General features: G+C 43.9%; 1 long non-coding RNA gene across 1 annotated transcript in view; it reads right to left on the bottom strand.

Annotated features, from left to right (window-relative positions):
- Positions 1 to 14,305, bottom strand: part of LOC307159713 — a 144,690-nt gene extending 130,385 nt beyond the window's left edge. The window contains exon 1 of the long non-coding RNA XR_013821432.1: positions 13,778 to 14,305. This is a non-coding gene — a long non-coding RNA (uncharacterized lncRNA). The remainder of the gene's footprint in view (positions 1 to 13,777) is intronic.
- Positions 14,306 to 18,004: the final 3,699 nt, after the last annotated feature.

The following is an 18,004-nucleotide window of genomic DNA, read 5'->3' as shown; positions in this document are numbered from 1 at the left end:
TCATCACCACACTAACTCACCTCTGACCTCTGACCTCTGTTCATCTTCAGTTCATCACCACACTAACTCACCTCTGACCTCTGTTCATCTTCAGTTCATCACCACACTAACTCACCTCTGACCTCTGACCTCTGTTCATCTTCAGTTCATCACCACACTAACTCACCTCTGACCTCTGACCATCTTCAGTTCATCACTACACTAACTCACCTCTGACCTCTGTTCATCTTCAGTTCATCACTACACTAACTCACCTGACCTCTGACCTCTGACCATCTTCAGTTCATCACTACACTAACTCACCTCTGACCTCTGACCTCTGTTCATCTTCAGTTCATCACCACACTAACTCACCTCTGACCTCTGTTCATCTTCAGTTCATCACCACACTAACTCACCTCTGACCATCTTCAGCTCATCACTACACTAACTCACCTCTGACCTCTGTTCATCTTCAGTTCATCACCACACTAACTCACCTCTGACCTCTGACCTCTGTTCATCTTCTGTTCATCACTACACTAACTCACCTCTGACCTCTGTTCATCTTCAGTTCATCACTACACTAACTCACCTCTGACCTCTGACCTCTGACCATCTTCAGTTCATCACTACACTAACTCACCTCTGACCTCTGACCATCTTCAGTTCATCAACACACTAACTCACCTCTGACCTCTGACCTGTTCATCTTCAGTTCATCACCACACTAACTCACCTCTGACCTCTGACCTCTGTTCATCTTCAGTTCATCACTACACTAACTCACCTCTGACCTCTGACCATCTTCAGTTCATCACTACACTAACTCACCTCTGACCTCTGTTCATCTTCAGTTCATCACCACACTAACTCACCTCTGACCTCTGACCTCTGTTCATCTTCAGTTCATCACCACACTAACTCACCTCTGACCTCTGACCATCTTCAGTTCATCACTACACTAACTCAACTCTGACCTCTGACCTCTGTTCATCTTCAGTTCATCACTACACTAACTCACCTCTGACCTCTGTTCATCTTCAGTTCATCACTACACTAACTCACCTCTGACCTCTGACCTCTGTTTATCTTCAGTTCATCACTACACTAACTCACCTCTGACCTCTGTTCATCTTCAGTTCATCACTACACTAACTCACCTCTGACCTCTGACCTGTTCATCTTCAGTTCATCACCACACTAACTCACCTCTGACCTCTGACCTCTGTTCATCTTCAGTTCATCACTACACTAACTCACCTCTGACCTCTGACCATCTTCAGTTCATCACTACACTAACTCACCTCTGACCTCTGTTCATCTTCAGTTCATCACCACACTAACTCACCTCTGACCTCTGACCTCTGTTCATCTTCAGTTCATCACCACACTAACTCACCTCTGACCTCTGACCATCTTCAGTTCATCACTACACTAACTCAACTCTGACCTCTGACCTCTGTTCATCTTCAGTTCATCACTACACTAACTCACCTCTGACCTCTGTTCATCTTCAGTTCATCACTACACTAACTCACCTCTGACCTCTGACCTCTGTTTATCTTCAGTTCATCACTACACTAACTCACCTCTGACCTCTGTTCATCTTCAGTTCATCACCACACTAACTCACCTCTGACCTCTGACCTCTGTTTATCTTCAGTTCATCACTACACTAACTCACCTCTGACCTCTGTTCATCTTCAGTTCATCACTACACTAACTCACCTCTGACCTCTGTTCATCTTCAGTTCATCACTACACTAACTCACCTGACCTCTGACCTCTGACCATCTTCAGTTCATCACTACACTAACTCACCTCTGACCTCTGACCTCTGTTCATCTTCAGTTCATCACCACACTAACTCACCTCTGACCTCTGACCTCTGTTCATCTTCAGTTCATCACCACACTAACTCACCTCTGACCTCTGTTCATCTTCAGTTCATCACTACACTAACTCACCTCTGACCTCTGACCTCTGACCTCTGTTCATCTTCAGTTCATCACTACACTAACTCACCTCTGACCTCTGTTCATCTTCAGTTCATCACCACACTAACTCACCTCTGACCTCTGACCTCTGACCATCTTCAGTTCATCACCACACTAACTCACCTCTGACCTCTGACCATCTTCAGTTCATCACTACACTAACTCACCTCTGACCTCTGTTCATCTTCAGTTCATCACCACACTAACTCACCTCTGACCTCTGACCTCTGTTCATCTTCAGTTCATCACTACACTAACTCACCTCTGACCTCTGTTCATCTTCAGTTCATTACTACACTAACTCACCTCTGACCTCTGTTCATCTTCAGTTCATCACCACACTAACTCACCTCTGACCTCTGACCATCTTCAGTTCATCACTACACTAACTCAACTCTGACCTCTGACCTCTGACCATCTTCAGTTCATCACTACACTAACTCACCTCTGACCTCTGACCTCTGTTCATCTTCAGTTCATCACTACACTAACTCACCTCTGACCTCTGTTCATCTTCAGTTCATCACCACACTAACTCACCTCTGACCTCTGACCTCTGTTTATCTTCAGTTCATCACTACACTAACTCACCTCTGACCTCTGTTCATCTTCAGTTCATCACTACACTAACTCACCTCTGACCTCTGACCTGTTCATCTTCAGTTCATCACCACACTAACTCACCTCTGACCTCTGTTCATCTTCAGTTCATCACTACACTAACTCACCTCTGACCTCTGACCTGTTCATCTTCAGTTCATCACCACACTAACTCACCTCTGACCTCTGTTCATCTTCAGTTCATCACCACACTAACTCACCTCTGACCTCTGTTCATCTTCAGTTCATCACCACACTAACTCACCTTTGACCTCTGTTCATCTTCAGTTCATCACTACACTAACTCACCTCTGACCTCTGACCTCTGTTCATCTTCAGTTCATCACCACACTAACTCACCTCTGACCTGTTCATCTTCAGTTCATCACCACACTAACTCACCTCTGACCTCTGACCTCTGTTTATCTTCAGTTCATCACTACACTAACTCACCTCTGACCTGTTCATCTTCAGTTCATCACCACACTAACTCACCTCTGACCTCTGACCTCTGTTTATCTTCAGTTCATCACTACACTAACTCACCTCTGACCTCTGTTCATCTTCAGTTCATCACCACACTAACTCACCTTTGACCTCTGTTCATCTTCAGTTCATCACCACACTAACTCACCTCTGACCTCTGACCTCTGTTCATCTTCAGTTCATCACTACACTAACTCACCTCTGACCTCTGTTCATCTTCAGTTCATCACTACACTAACTCACCTCTGACCTCTGTTCATCTTCAGTTCATCACTACACTAACTCAACTCTGACCTCTGTTCATCTTCAGTTCATCACCACACTAACTCACCTCTGACCTCTGTTCATCTTCAGTTCATCACCACACTAACTCACCTCTGACCTCTGACCATCTTCAGTTCATCACCACACTAACTCACCTCTGACCTCTGACCTCTGTTCATCTTCAGTTCATCACTACACTAACTCACCTCTGACCTGTTCATCTTCAGTTCATCACTACACTAACTCACCTCTGACCTCTGACCTCTGTTCATCTTCAGTTCATCACTACACTAACTCACCTCTGACCTCTGACCTCTGTTCATCTTCAGTTCATCACTACACTAACTCAACTCTGACCTCTGTTCATCTTCAGTTCATCACCACACTAACTCACCTCTGACCTCTGTTCATCTTCAGTTCATCACCACACTAACTCACCTCTGACCTCTGACCATCTTCAGTTCATCACCACACTAACTCACCTCTGACCTCTGACCTCTGTTCATCTTCAGTTCATCACTACACTAACTCACCTCTGACCTCTGTTCATCTTCAGTTCATCACTACACTAACTCACCTCTGACCTCTGACCTCTGTTCATCTTCAGTTCACCACCACACTAACTCACCTCTGACCTCTGACCTCTGTTCATCTTCAGTTCATCACTACACTAACTCACCTCTGACCTCTGACCTCTGTTCATCTTCAGTTCATCACCACACTAACTCACCTCTGACCTCTGACCTGTTCATCTTCAGTTCATCACTACACTAACTCACCTCTGACCTCTGACCTCTGTTCATCTTCAGTTCATCACCACACTAACTCACCTCTGACCTCTGTTCATCTTCAGTTCATCACCACACTAACTCACCTCTGACCTCTGACCTCTGTTTATCTTCAGTTCATCACTACACTAACTCACCTCTGACCTCTGTTCATCTTCAGTTCATCACTACACTAACTCACCTCTGACCTCTGACCTCTGTTCATCTTCAGTTCATCACCACACTAACTCACCTCTGACCTCTGACCTGTTCATCTTCAGTTCATCACCACACTAACTCACCTCTGACCTCTGACCTCTGTTTATCTTCAGTTCATCACTACACTAACTCACCTCTGACCTCTGTTCATCTTCAGTTCATCACCACACTAACTCACCTCTGACCTCTGACCTCTGTTCATCTTCAGTTCATCACTACACTAACTCACCTCTGACCTCTGACCTCTGTTCATCTTCAGTTCATCACCACACTAACTCACCTCTGATCTCTGACCTGTTCATCTTCAGTTCATCACTACACTAACTCACCTCTGACCTCTGACCTCTGTTCATCTTCAGTTCATCACCACACTAACTCACCTCTGACCTCTGACCTCTGTTAATCTTCAGTTCATCACCACACTAACTCACCTCTGACCTCTGTTCATCTTCAGTTCATCACTACACTAACTCACCTCTGACCTCTGACCTCTGTTTATCTTCAGTTCATCACCACACTAACTCACCTCTGACCTCTGTTCATCTTCAGTTCATCACTACACTAACTCACCTCTGACCTCTGACCTCTGTTCATCTTCAGTTCATCACTACACTAACTCACCTCTGACCTCTGTTCATCTTCAGTTCACCACCACACTAACTCACCTCTGACCTCTGACCTCTGTTCATCTTCAGTTCATCACTACACTAACTCACCTCTGACCTCTGACCTGTTCATCTTCAGTTCATCACTACACTAACTCACCTCTGACCTCTGTTCATCTTCAGTTCATCACCACACTAACTCACCTCTGACCTCTGACCTGTTCATCTTCAGTTCATCACTACACTAACTCACCTCTGACCTCTGTTCATCTTCAGTTCATCACTACACTAACTCACCTCTGACCTCTGTTCATCTTCAGTTCATCACCACACTAACTCACCTCTGACCTCTGACCATCTTCAGTTCATCACTACACTAACTCAACTCTGACCTCTGACCTCTGACCTCTGTTCATCTTCAGTTCATCACTACACTAACTCACCTCTGACCTCTGTTCATCTTCAGTTCATCACTACACCAACTCACCTCTGACCTCTGTTCATCTTCAGTTCATCACCACACTAACTCACCTCTGACCTCTGACCATCTTCAGTTCATCACCACACTAACTCACCTCTGACCTCTGTTCATCTTCAGTTCATCACCACACTAACTCACCTCTGACCTCTGTTCATCTTCAGTTCATCACCACACTAACTCACCTCTGACCTCTGACCATCTTCAGTTCATCACTACACTAACTCACCTCTGACCTCTGTTCATCTTCAGTTCATCACTACACTAACTCACCTCTGACCTCTGTTCATCTTCAGTTCATCACCACACTAACTCACCTCTGACCTCTGACCATCTTCAGTTCATCACTACACTAACTCACCTCTGACCTCTGTTCATCTTCAGTTCATCACTACACCAACTCACCTCTGACCTCTGTTCATCTTCAGTTCATCACCACACTAACTCACCTCTGACCTCTGACCATCTTCAGTTCATCACCACACTAACTCACCTCTGACCTCTGTTCATCTTCAGTTCATCACCACACTAACTCACCTCTGACCTCTGTTCATCTTCAGTTCATCACCACACTAACTCACCTCTGACCTCTGACCATCTTCAGTTCATCACTACACTAACTCACCTCTGACCTCTGTTCATCTTCAGTTCATCACCACACTAACTCACCTCTGACCTCTGTTCATCTTCAGTTCATCACTACACTAACTCACCTCTGACCTCTGTTCATCTTCAGTTCATCACCACACTAACTCACCTCTGACCTCTGACCTGTTCATCTTCAGTTCATCACTACACTAACTCACCTCTGACCTCTGACCATCTTCAGTTCATCACCACACTAACTCACCTCTGACCTCTGACCTGTTCATCTTCAGTTCATCACTACACTAACTCACCTCTGACCTCTGTTCATCTTCAGTTCATCACTACACTAACTCACCTCTGACCTCTGACCTCTGTTCATCTTCAGTTCATCACTACACTAACTCACCTCTGACCTCTGTTCATCTTCAGTTCATCACCACACTAACTCACCTCTGACCTCTGACCTGTTCATCTTCAGTTCATCACTACACTAACTCACCTCTGACCTCTGTTCATCTTCAGTTCATCACTACACTAACTCACCTCTGACCTCTGACCTCTGTTTATCTTCAGTTCATCACTACACTAACTCACCTCTGACCTCTGTTCATCTTCAGTTCATCACCACACTAACTCACCTCTGACCTCTGACCTGTTCATCTTCAGTTCATCACCACACTAACTCACCTCTGACCTCTGACCATCTTCAGTTCATCACTACACTAACTCACTTCTGACCTCTGACCTCTGTTCATCTTCAGTTCATCACTACACTAACTCACCTCTGACCTCTGTTCATCTTCAGTTCATCACTACACTAACTCACCTCTGACCTCTGACCTGTTCATCTTCAGTTCATCACTACACTAACTCACCTCTGACCTCTGACCTCTGTTCATCTTCAGTTCATCACCACACTAACTCACCTCTGACCTCTGTTCATCTTCAGTTCATCACCACACTAACTCACCTCTGACCTCTGTTTATCTTCAGTTCATCACTACACTAACTCACCTCTGACCTCTGTTCATCTTCAGTTCATCACCAAACTAACTCACCTCTGACCTCTGACCTCTGTTCATCTTCAGTTCATCACTACACTAACTCACCTCTGACCTCTGACCTGTTCATCTTCAGTTCATCACTACACTAACTCACCTCTGACCTCTGACCTCTGTTCATCTTCAGTTCATCACTACACTAACTCACCTCTGACCTCTGTTCATCTTCAGTTCATCACTACACTAACTCACCTCTGACCTCTGTTCATCTTCAGTTCATCACCACACTAACTCACCTCTGACCTCTGACCTGTTCATCTTCAGTTCATCACTACACTAACTCACCTCTGACCTCTGTTCATCTTCAGTTCATCACTACACTAACTCACCTCTGACCTCTGACCTGTTCATCTTCAGTTCATCACTACACTAACTCACCTCTGACCTCTGACCTCTGTTCATCTTCAGTTCATCACTACACTAACTCACCTCTGACCTCTGTTCATCTTCAGTTCATCACCACACTAACTCACCTCTGACCTCTGACCTGTTCATCTTCAGTTCATCACTACACTAACTCACCTCTGACCTCTGTTCATCTTCAGTTCATCACTACACTAACTCACCTCTGACCTCTGACCTGTTCATCTTCAGTTCATCACTACACTAACTCACCTCTGACCTCTGACCTCTGTTCATCTTCAGTTCATCACTACACTAACTCACCTCTGACCTCTGTTCATCTTCAGTTCATCACTACACTAACTCACCTCTGACCTCTGACCTGTTCATCTTCAGTTCATCACTACACTAACTCACCTCTGACCTCTGACCTCTGTTCATCTTCAGTTCATCACCACACTAACTCACCTCTGACCTCTGACCTCTGTTCATCTTCAGTTCATCACCACACTAACTCACCTCTGACCTCTGTTCATCTTCAGTTCATCACTACACTAACTCACCTCTGACCTCTGACCTCTGTTCATCTTCAGTTCACCACACTAACTCATCTCTGACCTCTGACCATCTTCAGTTCATCACCACACTAACTCACCTCTGACCTCTGTTCATCTTCAGTTCATCACCACACTAACTCACCTCTGACCTCTGACCATCTTCAGTTCATCACTACACTAACTCACCTCTGACCTCTGACCTCTGTTCATCTTCAGTTCATCACCACACTAACTCACCTCTGACCTCTGACCTCTGTTCATCTTCAGTTCATCACTACACTAACTCACCTCTGACCTCTGACCATCTTCAGTTCATCACCACACTAACTCACCTCTGACCTCTGACCTCTGTTCATCTTCAGTTCATCACTACACTAACTCACCTCTGACCTCTGTTCATCTTCAGTTCATCACTACACTAACTCACCTCTGACCTGTTCATCTTCAGTTCATCACCACACTAACTCACCTCTGACCTCTGACCTCTGTTCATCTTCAGTTCATCACTACACTAACTCACCTCTGACCTCTGTTCATCTTCAGTTCATCACTACACTAACTCACCTCTGACCTCTGTTCATCTTCAGTTCATCACTACACTAACTCACCTCTGACCTGTTCATCTTCAGTTCATCACCACACTAACTCACCTCTGACCTCTGACCTCTGTTCATCTTCAGTTCATCACCACACTAACTCACCTGTGACCTCTGTTCATCTTCAGTTCATCACTACACTAACTCACCTCTGACCTCTGACCTCTGTTCATCTTCAGTTCATCACTACACTAACTCACCTCTGACCTGTTCATCTTCAGTTCATCACTACACTAACTCACCTCTGACCTCTGACCTGTTCATCTTCAGTTCATCACTACACTAACTCACCTCTGACCTCTGTTCATCTTCAGTTCATCACTACACTAACTCACCTCTGACCTCTGACCTGTTCATCTTCAGTTCATCACTACACTAACTCACCTCTGACCTCTGACCTCTGTTCATCTTCAGTTCATCACTACACTAACTCACCTCTGACCTCTGACCTCTGTTCATCTTCAGTTCATCACTACACTAACTCACCTCTGACCTGTTCATCTTCAGTTCATCACCACACTAACTCACCTCTGACCTCTGACCTCTGTTCATCTTCAGTTCATCACTACACTAACTCACCTCTGACCTCTGTTCATCTTCAGTTCATCACTACACTAACTCACCTCTGACCTGTTCATCTTCAGTTCATCACCACACTAACTCACCTCTGACCTCTGACCTCTGTTCATCTTCAGTTCATCACTACACTAACTCACCTCTGACCTCTGTTCATCTTCAGTTCATCACTACACTAACTCACCTCTGACCTGTTCATCTTCAGTTCATCACCACACTAACTCACCTCTGACCTCTGACCTGTTCATCTTCAGTTCATCACTACACTAACTCACCTCTGACCTCTGACCTCTGTTCATCTTCAGTTCATCACCACACTAACTCACCTCTGACCTGTTCATCTTCAGTTCATCACTACACTAACTCACCTCTGACCTCTGACCTCTGTTCATCTTCAGTTCATCACCACACTAACTCACCTCTGACCTCTGACCTCTGTTCATCTTCAGTTCATCACCACACTAACTCACCTCTGACCTCTGACCTCTGTTTATCTTCAGTTCATCACCACACTAACTCACCTCTGACCTCTGTTCATCTTCAGTTCATCACTACACTAACTCACCTCTGACCTCTGACCATCTTCAGTTCATCACCACACTAACTCACCTCTGACCTCTGACCATCTTCAGTTCATCACTACACTAACTCACCTCTGACCTCTGACCTCTGTTTATCTTCAGTTCATCACTACACTAACTCACCTCTGACCTCTGACCTCTGTTCATCTTCAGTTCATCACCACACTAACTCACCTCTGACCTCTGACCTCTGTTTATCTTCAGTTCATCACCACACTAACTCACCTCTGACCTCTGTTCATCTTCAGTTCATCACCACACTAACTCACCTCTGACCTCTGACCTCTGTTTATCTTCAGTTCATCACTACACTAACTCACCTCTGACCTCTGACCTCTGTTTATCTTCAGTTCATCACCACACTAACTCACCTCTGACCTCTGGCCTCTGTTCATCTTCAGTTCATCACCACACTAACTCACCTCTGACCTCTGGCCTCTGTTCATCTTCAGTTCATCACCACACTAACTCACCTCTGACCTCTGTTCATCTTCAGTTCATCACCACACTAACTCACCTCTGACCTCTGGCCTCTGTTCATCTTCAGTTCATCACTACACTAACTCACCTCTGACCTCTGACCTCTGTTTATCTTCAGTTCATCACCACACTAACTCACCTCTGACCTCTGACCATCTTCAGTTCATCACTACACTAACTCACCTCTGACCTCTGACCTCTGTTTATCTTCAGTTCATCACTACACTAACTCACCTCTGACCTCTGACCTCTGTTCATCTTCAGTTCATCACCACACTAACTCACCTCTGACCTCTGGCCTCTGTTTATCTTCAGTTCATCACCACACTAACTCACCTCTGACCTCTGTTCATCTTCAGTTCATCACCACACTAACTCACCTCTGACCTCTGACCTGTTCATCTTCAGTTCATCACCACACTAACTCACCTCTGACCTCTGGCCTCTGTTCATCTTCAGTTCATCACTACACTAACTCACCTCTGACCTCTGACCTCTGTTTATCTTCAGTTCATCACCACACTAACTCACCTCTGACCTCTGGCCTCTGTTTATCTTCAGTTCATCACTACACTAACTCACCTCTGACCTCTGACCTGTTCATCTTCAGTTCATCACCACACTAACTCACCTCTGACCTCTGGCCTCTGTTCATCTTCAGTTCATCACTACACTAACTCACCTCTGACCTCTGACCTGTTCATCTTCAGTTCATCACTACACTAACTCACCTCTGACCTCTGTTCATCTTCAGTTCATCACTACACTAACTCACCTCTGACCTCTGACCTCTGTTCATCTTCAGTTCATCACTACACTAACTCACCTCTGACCTCTGTTCATCTTCAGTTCATCACCACACTAACTCACCTCTGACCTCTGACCTCTGTGTGCCCGTGTGAAGCATTGAAGAGAACCAGAAAACACTCTCAATCTCTATTAGTAAAATGGCATATCAAAGTCAAGTCACCTTTATGTACAGTCACACACACACACATGTATTCAGACACTTTATGTACAGTCACACACACACACATGTATTCAGACACTTTATGTACAGTCACACACACACACATGTATTCAGACACTTTATGTACAGTCACACACACACACATCAGACATTTCTCACATCATCTCAGTTTATTCGCTATAGTGTAGAGAATGGTGATAAAATATGAGCAGAACTCAGTGGATATTTGACTGGTTTTGTCCGTCCTTCTGTTAGACTGTCTCACACATGAATTATGTTGAATATCTGTCAGCTGTTAAATTTAACTACACAATTAGAAAATACCAGTTTAGCTCAACCAATCACCAAGCAATGCTTCATTGTGTTCAGTCTGTGTGTGAAAAGAGCATTAGCAATTAAAGAAAACACACTTCAGCAAAACATGATCAGCTCAAAGTGTCCCAATCATTTCTGGTCCCAAATGTTTATAAATGTCACTGGTAGTCTCTGGATGAAGAGTGTTTGGGTATAATATCTCACAGTTTACTTTATTTTGAAAATAAATGTCTGATTAACTTCTGGTTTGACTGAAGCGCTTGTTATCAACACAGCTTTACAGTGATTACAGGACAGTGACGCAGCAGATCACAGCAGACACACACACACACACACACACACACACACACACACACACACACACACACACACGTGCAGAAGTCGGTCCGTCTTAAGGTCGTGTTCAGCTCCTGTCGTGCCTCGAGAACAGTGTGAGGAGGATGTGTTTATCATCGGCCACCTCCACTACACCTGGGTTAATGGCGCACACACACACACACACACACACACACACACACACAGTTTGAGGAGGATAACACTACTGAAGCTGATGGTGTGTTCATCATCGGCCACCTCCACAACACCTGGGTTAACGGCACACACACACACACACACACACACACACACACACTGGAATGTAACTTGTGGTTTACAAAAGAAAGTGTGGTCAATTTAACTGAACACAAGCGTTGAGTTCCTGCCAGACGCAGCACACACACACACTCATGTACGCTTCTCTTGCGGTTTACCACAGGTGTGTGTTATATTACAGCAGAGTAAACACCTGCTCCAGGCACACACTCCTCACACACACACACACTCAGACCTGTTCATGAGCTCAGGCACACACTCCTCACACACACTCAGACTTGTTCATGAGCTCAGGCACACACTCCTCACACACACACACTCAGACCTGTTCATGAGCTCTTAAAGACGGCCATGTTTAGAGGCCAGAGCATTAAGAGCACAGAACTGTAGGCCTGTAGTACATATGCAGTCTCTCACTTATTTTAGCACACTTGATGATTAGCATTATCAATATGTACAATATATACAATTATCTAACGTTATGTATTGTAGTGATAAACAAGAACTGAACTGAATGCGTTTCTGATTTAGGCTATGTCTCTGTCGGCTGCATGAACACATCGATGTTGAGAGAGCAATCGCGCCGCTAGCTTTAAACACGCAGCTTCTCCGGCTAATGACAGTGGCCAGCCGGATATACACTAATGCACACAGATGATGACAACTGAGGCATTAAACATTTGGGTGAGGTTTGCGTGTGTTTTTGTCACATTACATTAAACACTTGAGGAGAGGAGAGGAGAGGAGAGGAGAGGAGAGGAGAGGAGAGGAGAGGAGAGTGTTTCAGCTTCACTGACACTTCAGCCTCTTCAGGGACGGAGAGCCGCTTCTGCTGGACATCGGGTTCCTCTCAGAGCAGAAAGGAGGACTTGTTTGAGAGAGAGAGAGGCTTATAGTGGATCTCTGTCCCGGCTCAACAATAGAGGAATTCTGCTCGGGAAGAGGGGCGAGTCCTTTAAAACACACCCAGCGCCCACTGTCCACTAGCTAAATCTACTCTCTCACACACACACACACACACACACACACTTAGAATAATAAAGAGGAGACGCCGTCATCAACCCGAGTCAGGAGTATCACTATGCTGAGGGGTCTCACCACTAATGATCACTCTGTGTTCATAAGAGTCGAGCAAACTGAAACTAGTAAATCTACTTCAATAACTTGAGCTGTGAGATTATGAACTTCAGTATCAGTGTGATGAGAGCTGTCAGTGTCAGCTGAAGACATGGGAACCAAGCTACCAGATCAACACTGTGGCACATGAAGCCTTAAATACATAACCCAGTTAAAGTACCACGTTAATATCTTCCCTTTACCATGGTGCTAGTTCTGGTTAGGGTTGTACGCCTCTTGGTTTTGAAGTTTTGCTAACCAGACCGAGTCATGTTTAACACACATCAGTGCTGGAAATACTGCGCTATATTAAAAGCAATGAACCGAACAATAAAAATATGTGTTAACAAAACATAAATAAACAAAACACCTAAATAAACGGACGTAATTACGTCATAATAACTATGATTGACAGGCAAACAAGCGAAGACACCAACTGTAGCATAATAGGCATTATACTAGAGAATGGTTAACATGTGAATTGTGTATGGATTATTAACGTATACTCTGATGAATAGCGCGTTGTGTTCTGGTCATATCTGTTAGGCTGCTGTTATTGATGAAGCTGTTAGCATATTAAACGTTATCTCACGGTAACTTACTTACCAGTTTCTGCTGAGGAGTTTGTGCTTCTTCTCTTCCTTCTGTCAATCCTTCATCCTTTAAAGTATATTATTCCACATGTTAAGTTATTCCAGAAGTCATATCCAAACACGCCAGAATCCCAGAGATACAGGATTCATGTTCACGTTCCCAGAGGCTTTAGCATCCAAGCGGACTGAAGGAGTCCATACACATCCACACAATCCAGAGAAACTCATGCGCTTTCTGCCCTTCAATGAGGCTGTCGACCCACGTGCCACACACACACACACACACCTCCACATCATCCAGCGAAGATCTTCTTCACACTTGCCAACGACGTCCTGATGTTAAACCGAGAGACTCGGATGAAGTTCCGGAGGAAATCTTGTGTTTCGCTGTGATGTGTCAAGAGTAAGAGAAGCGCGCGGACGCACACACACACACACACACACACACACACACACACTCTCTCTCTCTCTCTCTCTCTCTCACTCACACACACACACATTCACAGTGAGACTGCCAGCGGCAGACTGAAGCTCCGCTCAGTCCCATATCACACACACGCTCTCTCTCTCTCTCTCTCTCTCTCTCTCTCTCTCTCTCTCTCTCTCTCTCTCTCTCTCTCTCTCTCTCTCTCTCACACACACACACTCAGAACCATGGGAAATGTACAGTTAGTCTGAGTTCTCTATTAATTGTCTTTGTACAAACATTTAAATTAATCATTTGATGCTTTATTTTTTTTAATGTTGTAGGCTACTTAAATCCCTGAATGTAATAACAATGTTAATTATTTTTTCTTTAATTTCATCTATAATTAACCTACCCTAGCATCACCAACCCTGTCCCTAACCTCACCCGTATCTCAGCTCAATAGCAGACACACTTCTGTTTCGCAGTAGCCTACAACATGAACACAATAAGTTAACTAACGTTTTATTCACAGACATCTAATATAGAGTAGGAACTCAACATGTATATTTCTTTAGTAGAGCCTAACTATAAGCAATATCACATGATTCTGAATGTCAGCACAATGTAAAATGTATTTTTAATATGTCTAATGAGGATGCACAACATATATTGCCTGCTCTGTATAGTGTGTTAAAATGGGCCGCAACATTGCAAGTGTGTCTTCACCTGTCCAATATCAACATGTTCTCCTGAAGTGACTGTGAACAGGCTCTGGTGTGTGTGTGTGTGTGTGTGTGTGTTAATGACAGCATCGCGTGTGAGCAGTTGAGCGTGAGTAAGATAAGATCAGCTGTCGTCACAGGACACAAAAGAGTGAATCATGCTTTCATTAATGTTCCTCCACCAGCTCCAGACATGCTTTCATTTCACACATCTCCGATCAGCTGAGGAGAACACCAGGAGTGGACTCGGGATCAGGATCAGGACTGATCATTTACAGTTACCATGATCTCTGATCTCAGATACTGGAATAATACAAATCATAATGAATCTGGCATCATCATAGTAATATTGCTGTTCAATAGATCGTTCCTTTCCACCCTGGAGAAGTTTTCCCAGTTCTTCTGTGGAAGTCAGTCGCTTCAGTCTCTTCCCGAAATCCCAGACTGACTGGATGGCGAAATCGTGCCAAAATCTCAGTGGATTATTACAGTGTTTGCAAAAGTCTTGCTTGAAAATCTGAAATGTGTGTTTTTTACTTGCATAAATAGCAAAAGATATGAAGGTCATTTCTGTAATTCAGTTTTATATCTAATGCTATATAGCAAATATAAGGATAATGAAGTTTCTCAATGTAAATTAGCACCAATCTTGCATAACATTTAATTAAAATTCACATGTGCATTATTCATAAACAAGACTATCATTAGATTTTGGAACAGGAGGCTAAATGACGACTTCTGTTAATTGACCAAATAAGGTAATTGCTGATATTCATTCACCTAAAGGATTATTAGGAACACCATACTAATACTGTGTTTGACCCCCTTTCGCCTTCAGAACTGCCTTAATTCTACGTGGCATTGATTCAACAAGGTGCTGAAAGCATTCTTTAGAAATGTTGGCCCATATTGATAGGATAGCATCTTGCAGTTGCTGGAGATTTGTGGGATGCACATCCAGGGCACGAAGCTCCCGTTCCACCACATCCCAAAGATGCTCTATTGGGTTGAGATCTGGTGACTGTGGGGGCCATTTTAGTACAGTGAACTCATTGTCATGTTCAAGAAACCAATTTGAAATGATTCGAGCTTTGTGACATGGTGCATTATCCTGCTGGAAGTAGCCATCAGAGGATGGGTACATGGTGGCCATAAAGGGATGGACATGGTCAGAAACAATGCTCAGGTAGGCCGTGGCATTTAAACGATGCCCAATTGGCACTAATGGGCCTAAAGTGTGCCAAGAAAACATCCCCCACACCATTACACCACCACCACCAGCCTGCACAGTGGTAACAAGGCATGATGGATCCATGTTCTCATTCTGTTTAAGCCAAATTCTGACTCTACCATCTGAATGTCTCAACAGAAATCGAGACTCATCAGACCAGGCAACATTTTTCCAGTCTTCAACTGTCCAATTTTGGTGAGCTCGTGCAAATTGTAGCCTCTTTTTCCTATTTGTAGTGGAGATGAGTGGTACCCGGTGGGGTATTCTGCTGTTGTAGCCCATCCGCCTCAAGGTTGTGCGTGTTGTGGCTTCACAAATGCTTTGCTGCATACCTCGGTTGTAACGAGTGGTTATTTCAGTCAAAGTTGCTCTTCTATCAGCTTGAATCAGTCGGCCCATTCTCCTCTGACCTCTAGCATCAACAAGGCATTTTCGCCCACAGGACTGCCGCACACTGGATGTTTTTCCCTTTTCACACCATTCTTTGTAAACCCTAGAAATGGTTGTGCGTGAAAATCCCAGTAACTGAGCAGATTGTGAAATACTCAGACCGGCCCGTCTGGCACCAACAACCATGCCATGCTCAAAATTGCTTAAATCACCTTTCTTTCCCATTCTGACATTCAGTTTGGAGTTCAGGAGATTGTCTTGACCAGGACCACACCCCTAAATGCATTGAAGCAACTGCCATGTGATTGGTTGATTAGATAATTGCATTAATGAGAAATTGAACAGGTGTTCCTAATAATCCTTTAGGTGAGTGTATAAGTCTATCACTGCTTAAAACCACAGCTAGTTTGATCAATAAACAATAACCACTCTGTCCATGAACAACACACATAACCTGAGACTATTTCACGGTCCCCATACACTGCAAAAATGCTTTTCTTACTTAGTATTTCAGTTTTGTTTCCAGTCCAAATATCTAAAAACTCTTAAATCAAGATGCATTTACTGGATGAGTAAAATGACATAAGATATTATGTCCTGTTTTCCAGGGGAAATAATCAAAATTAAGCGAGTTTGAAACAAGCTAAATTATCTGGCAATGGGGTCAGAAAAATAATGTTGTTTCCATTTGAATTAAGATTATTTTTCTGACCCCATTGGCAGATAATTTAGCATTTCTTTAAGCAAAGACTCACTTATTTGCCCAGAAAACAAGACATAATATCATATGGCATTTCACTACTTTAGTAAATGCATCTTTATCTAAGAATTTTTAGATATTTGGACTGGAAACAAGACCGAAATACTAAGTAAGAAAAGCATTTTTGCGGTGTAATTGTAATGCGAGTTGTTTTGGATGGCCAAATACGGTATTATCAGACGACGCTAATACAAATTTAAAAGTACATTTGTTAATTGCCGATCTATCAAAACTTAAGACCTCAGCAAGTTTGATCTATAAACAGTGATCACTCTGTCCATGAACACATTACTGTAATGCAAGTGATTGTGGATCAAGCTAAAGCAGTAGAGGTGCTATAGAAGCAGAAACCCGTTCCCGGATCCAGCGCTTGCTTTCAGAGCAACACCTCCTCTGGCTGGAGTCCACACACACACACACACACACACAGGCTCTTTCTAGTGTACCGCGCAGGAGAGGTGCGTGACTAGAGCCTGCAACCAAAACACAAAGACATTGTTTTCAGTCAAACCCCCTTTTTGGTAACTCAACCACATTCCTGTCTTGCATTCCTGAGTCACCGGCGCTCTGAAGTTTTCCTTTTTTTCTCTGCTTCTGAGAGTGATACACATAACACGGTATACAGTAGCCCTGAACCTGCAGCTGCTTCAATTAACACCATCATAAACTCATAAAGTATTAGCACAGGATAAATAGATAATTGATTGTTTTAATGAAGGGGCTCTCAT

The sequence above is a fragment of the Squalius cephalus genome, assembly GCF_949319135.1.
Source record: "Squalius cephalus genome assembly, chromosome: 1".
Taxonomy (NCBI): domain Eukaryota; kingdom Metazoa; phylum Chordata; class Actinopteri; order Cypriniformes; family Leuciscidae; genus Squalius; species Squalius cephalus.
Note: the sequence above shows the minus strand (reverse complement) of the source record. Positions and strands in the feature narration are given on the sequence as shown.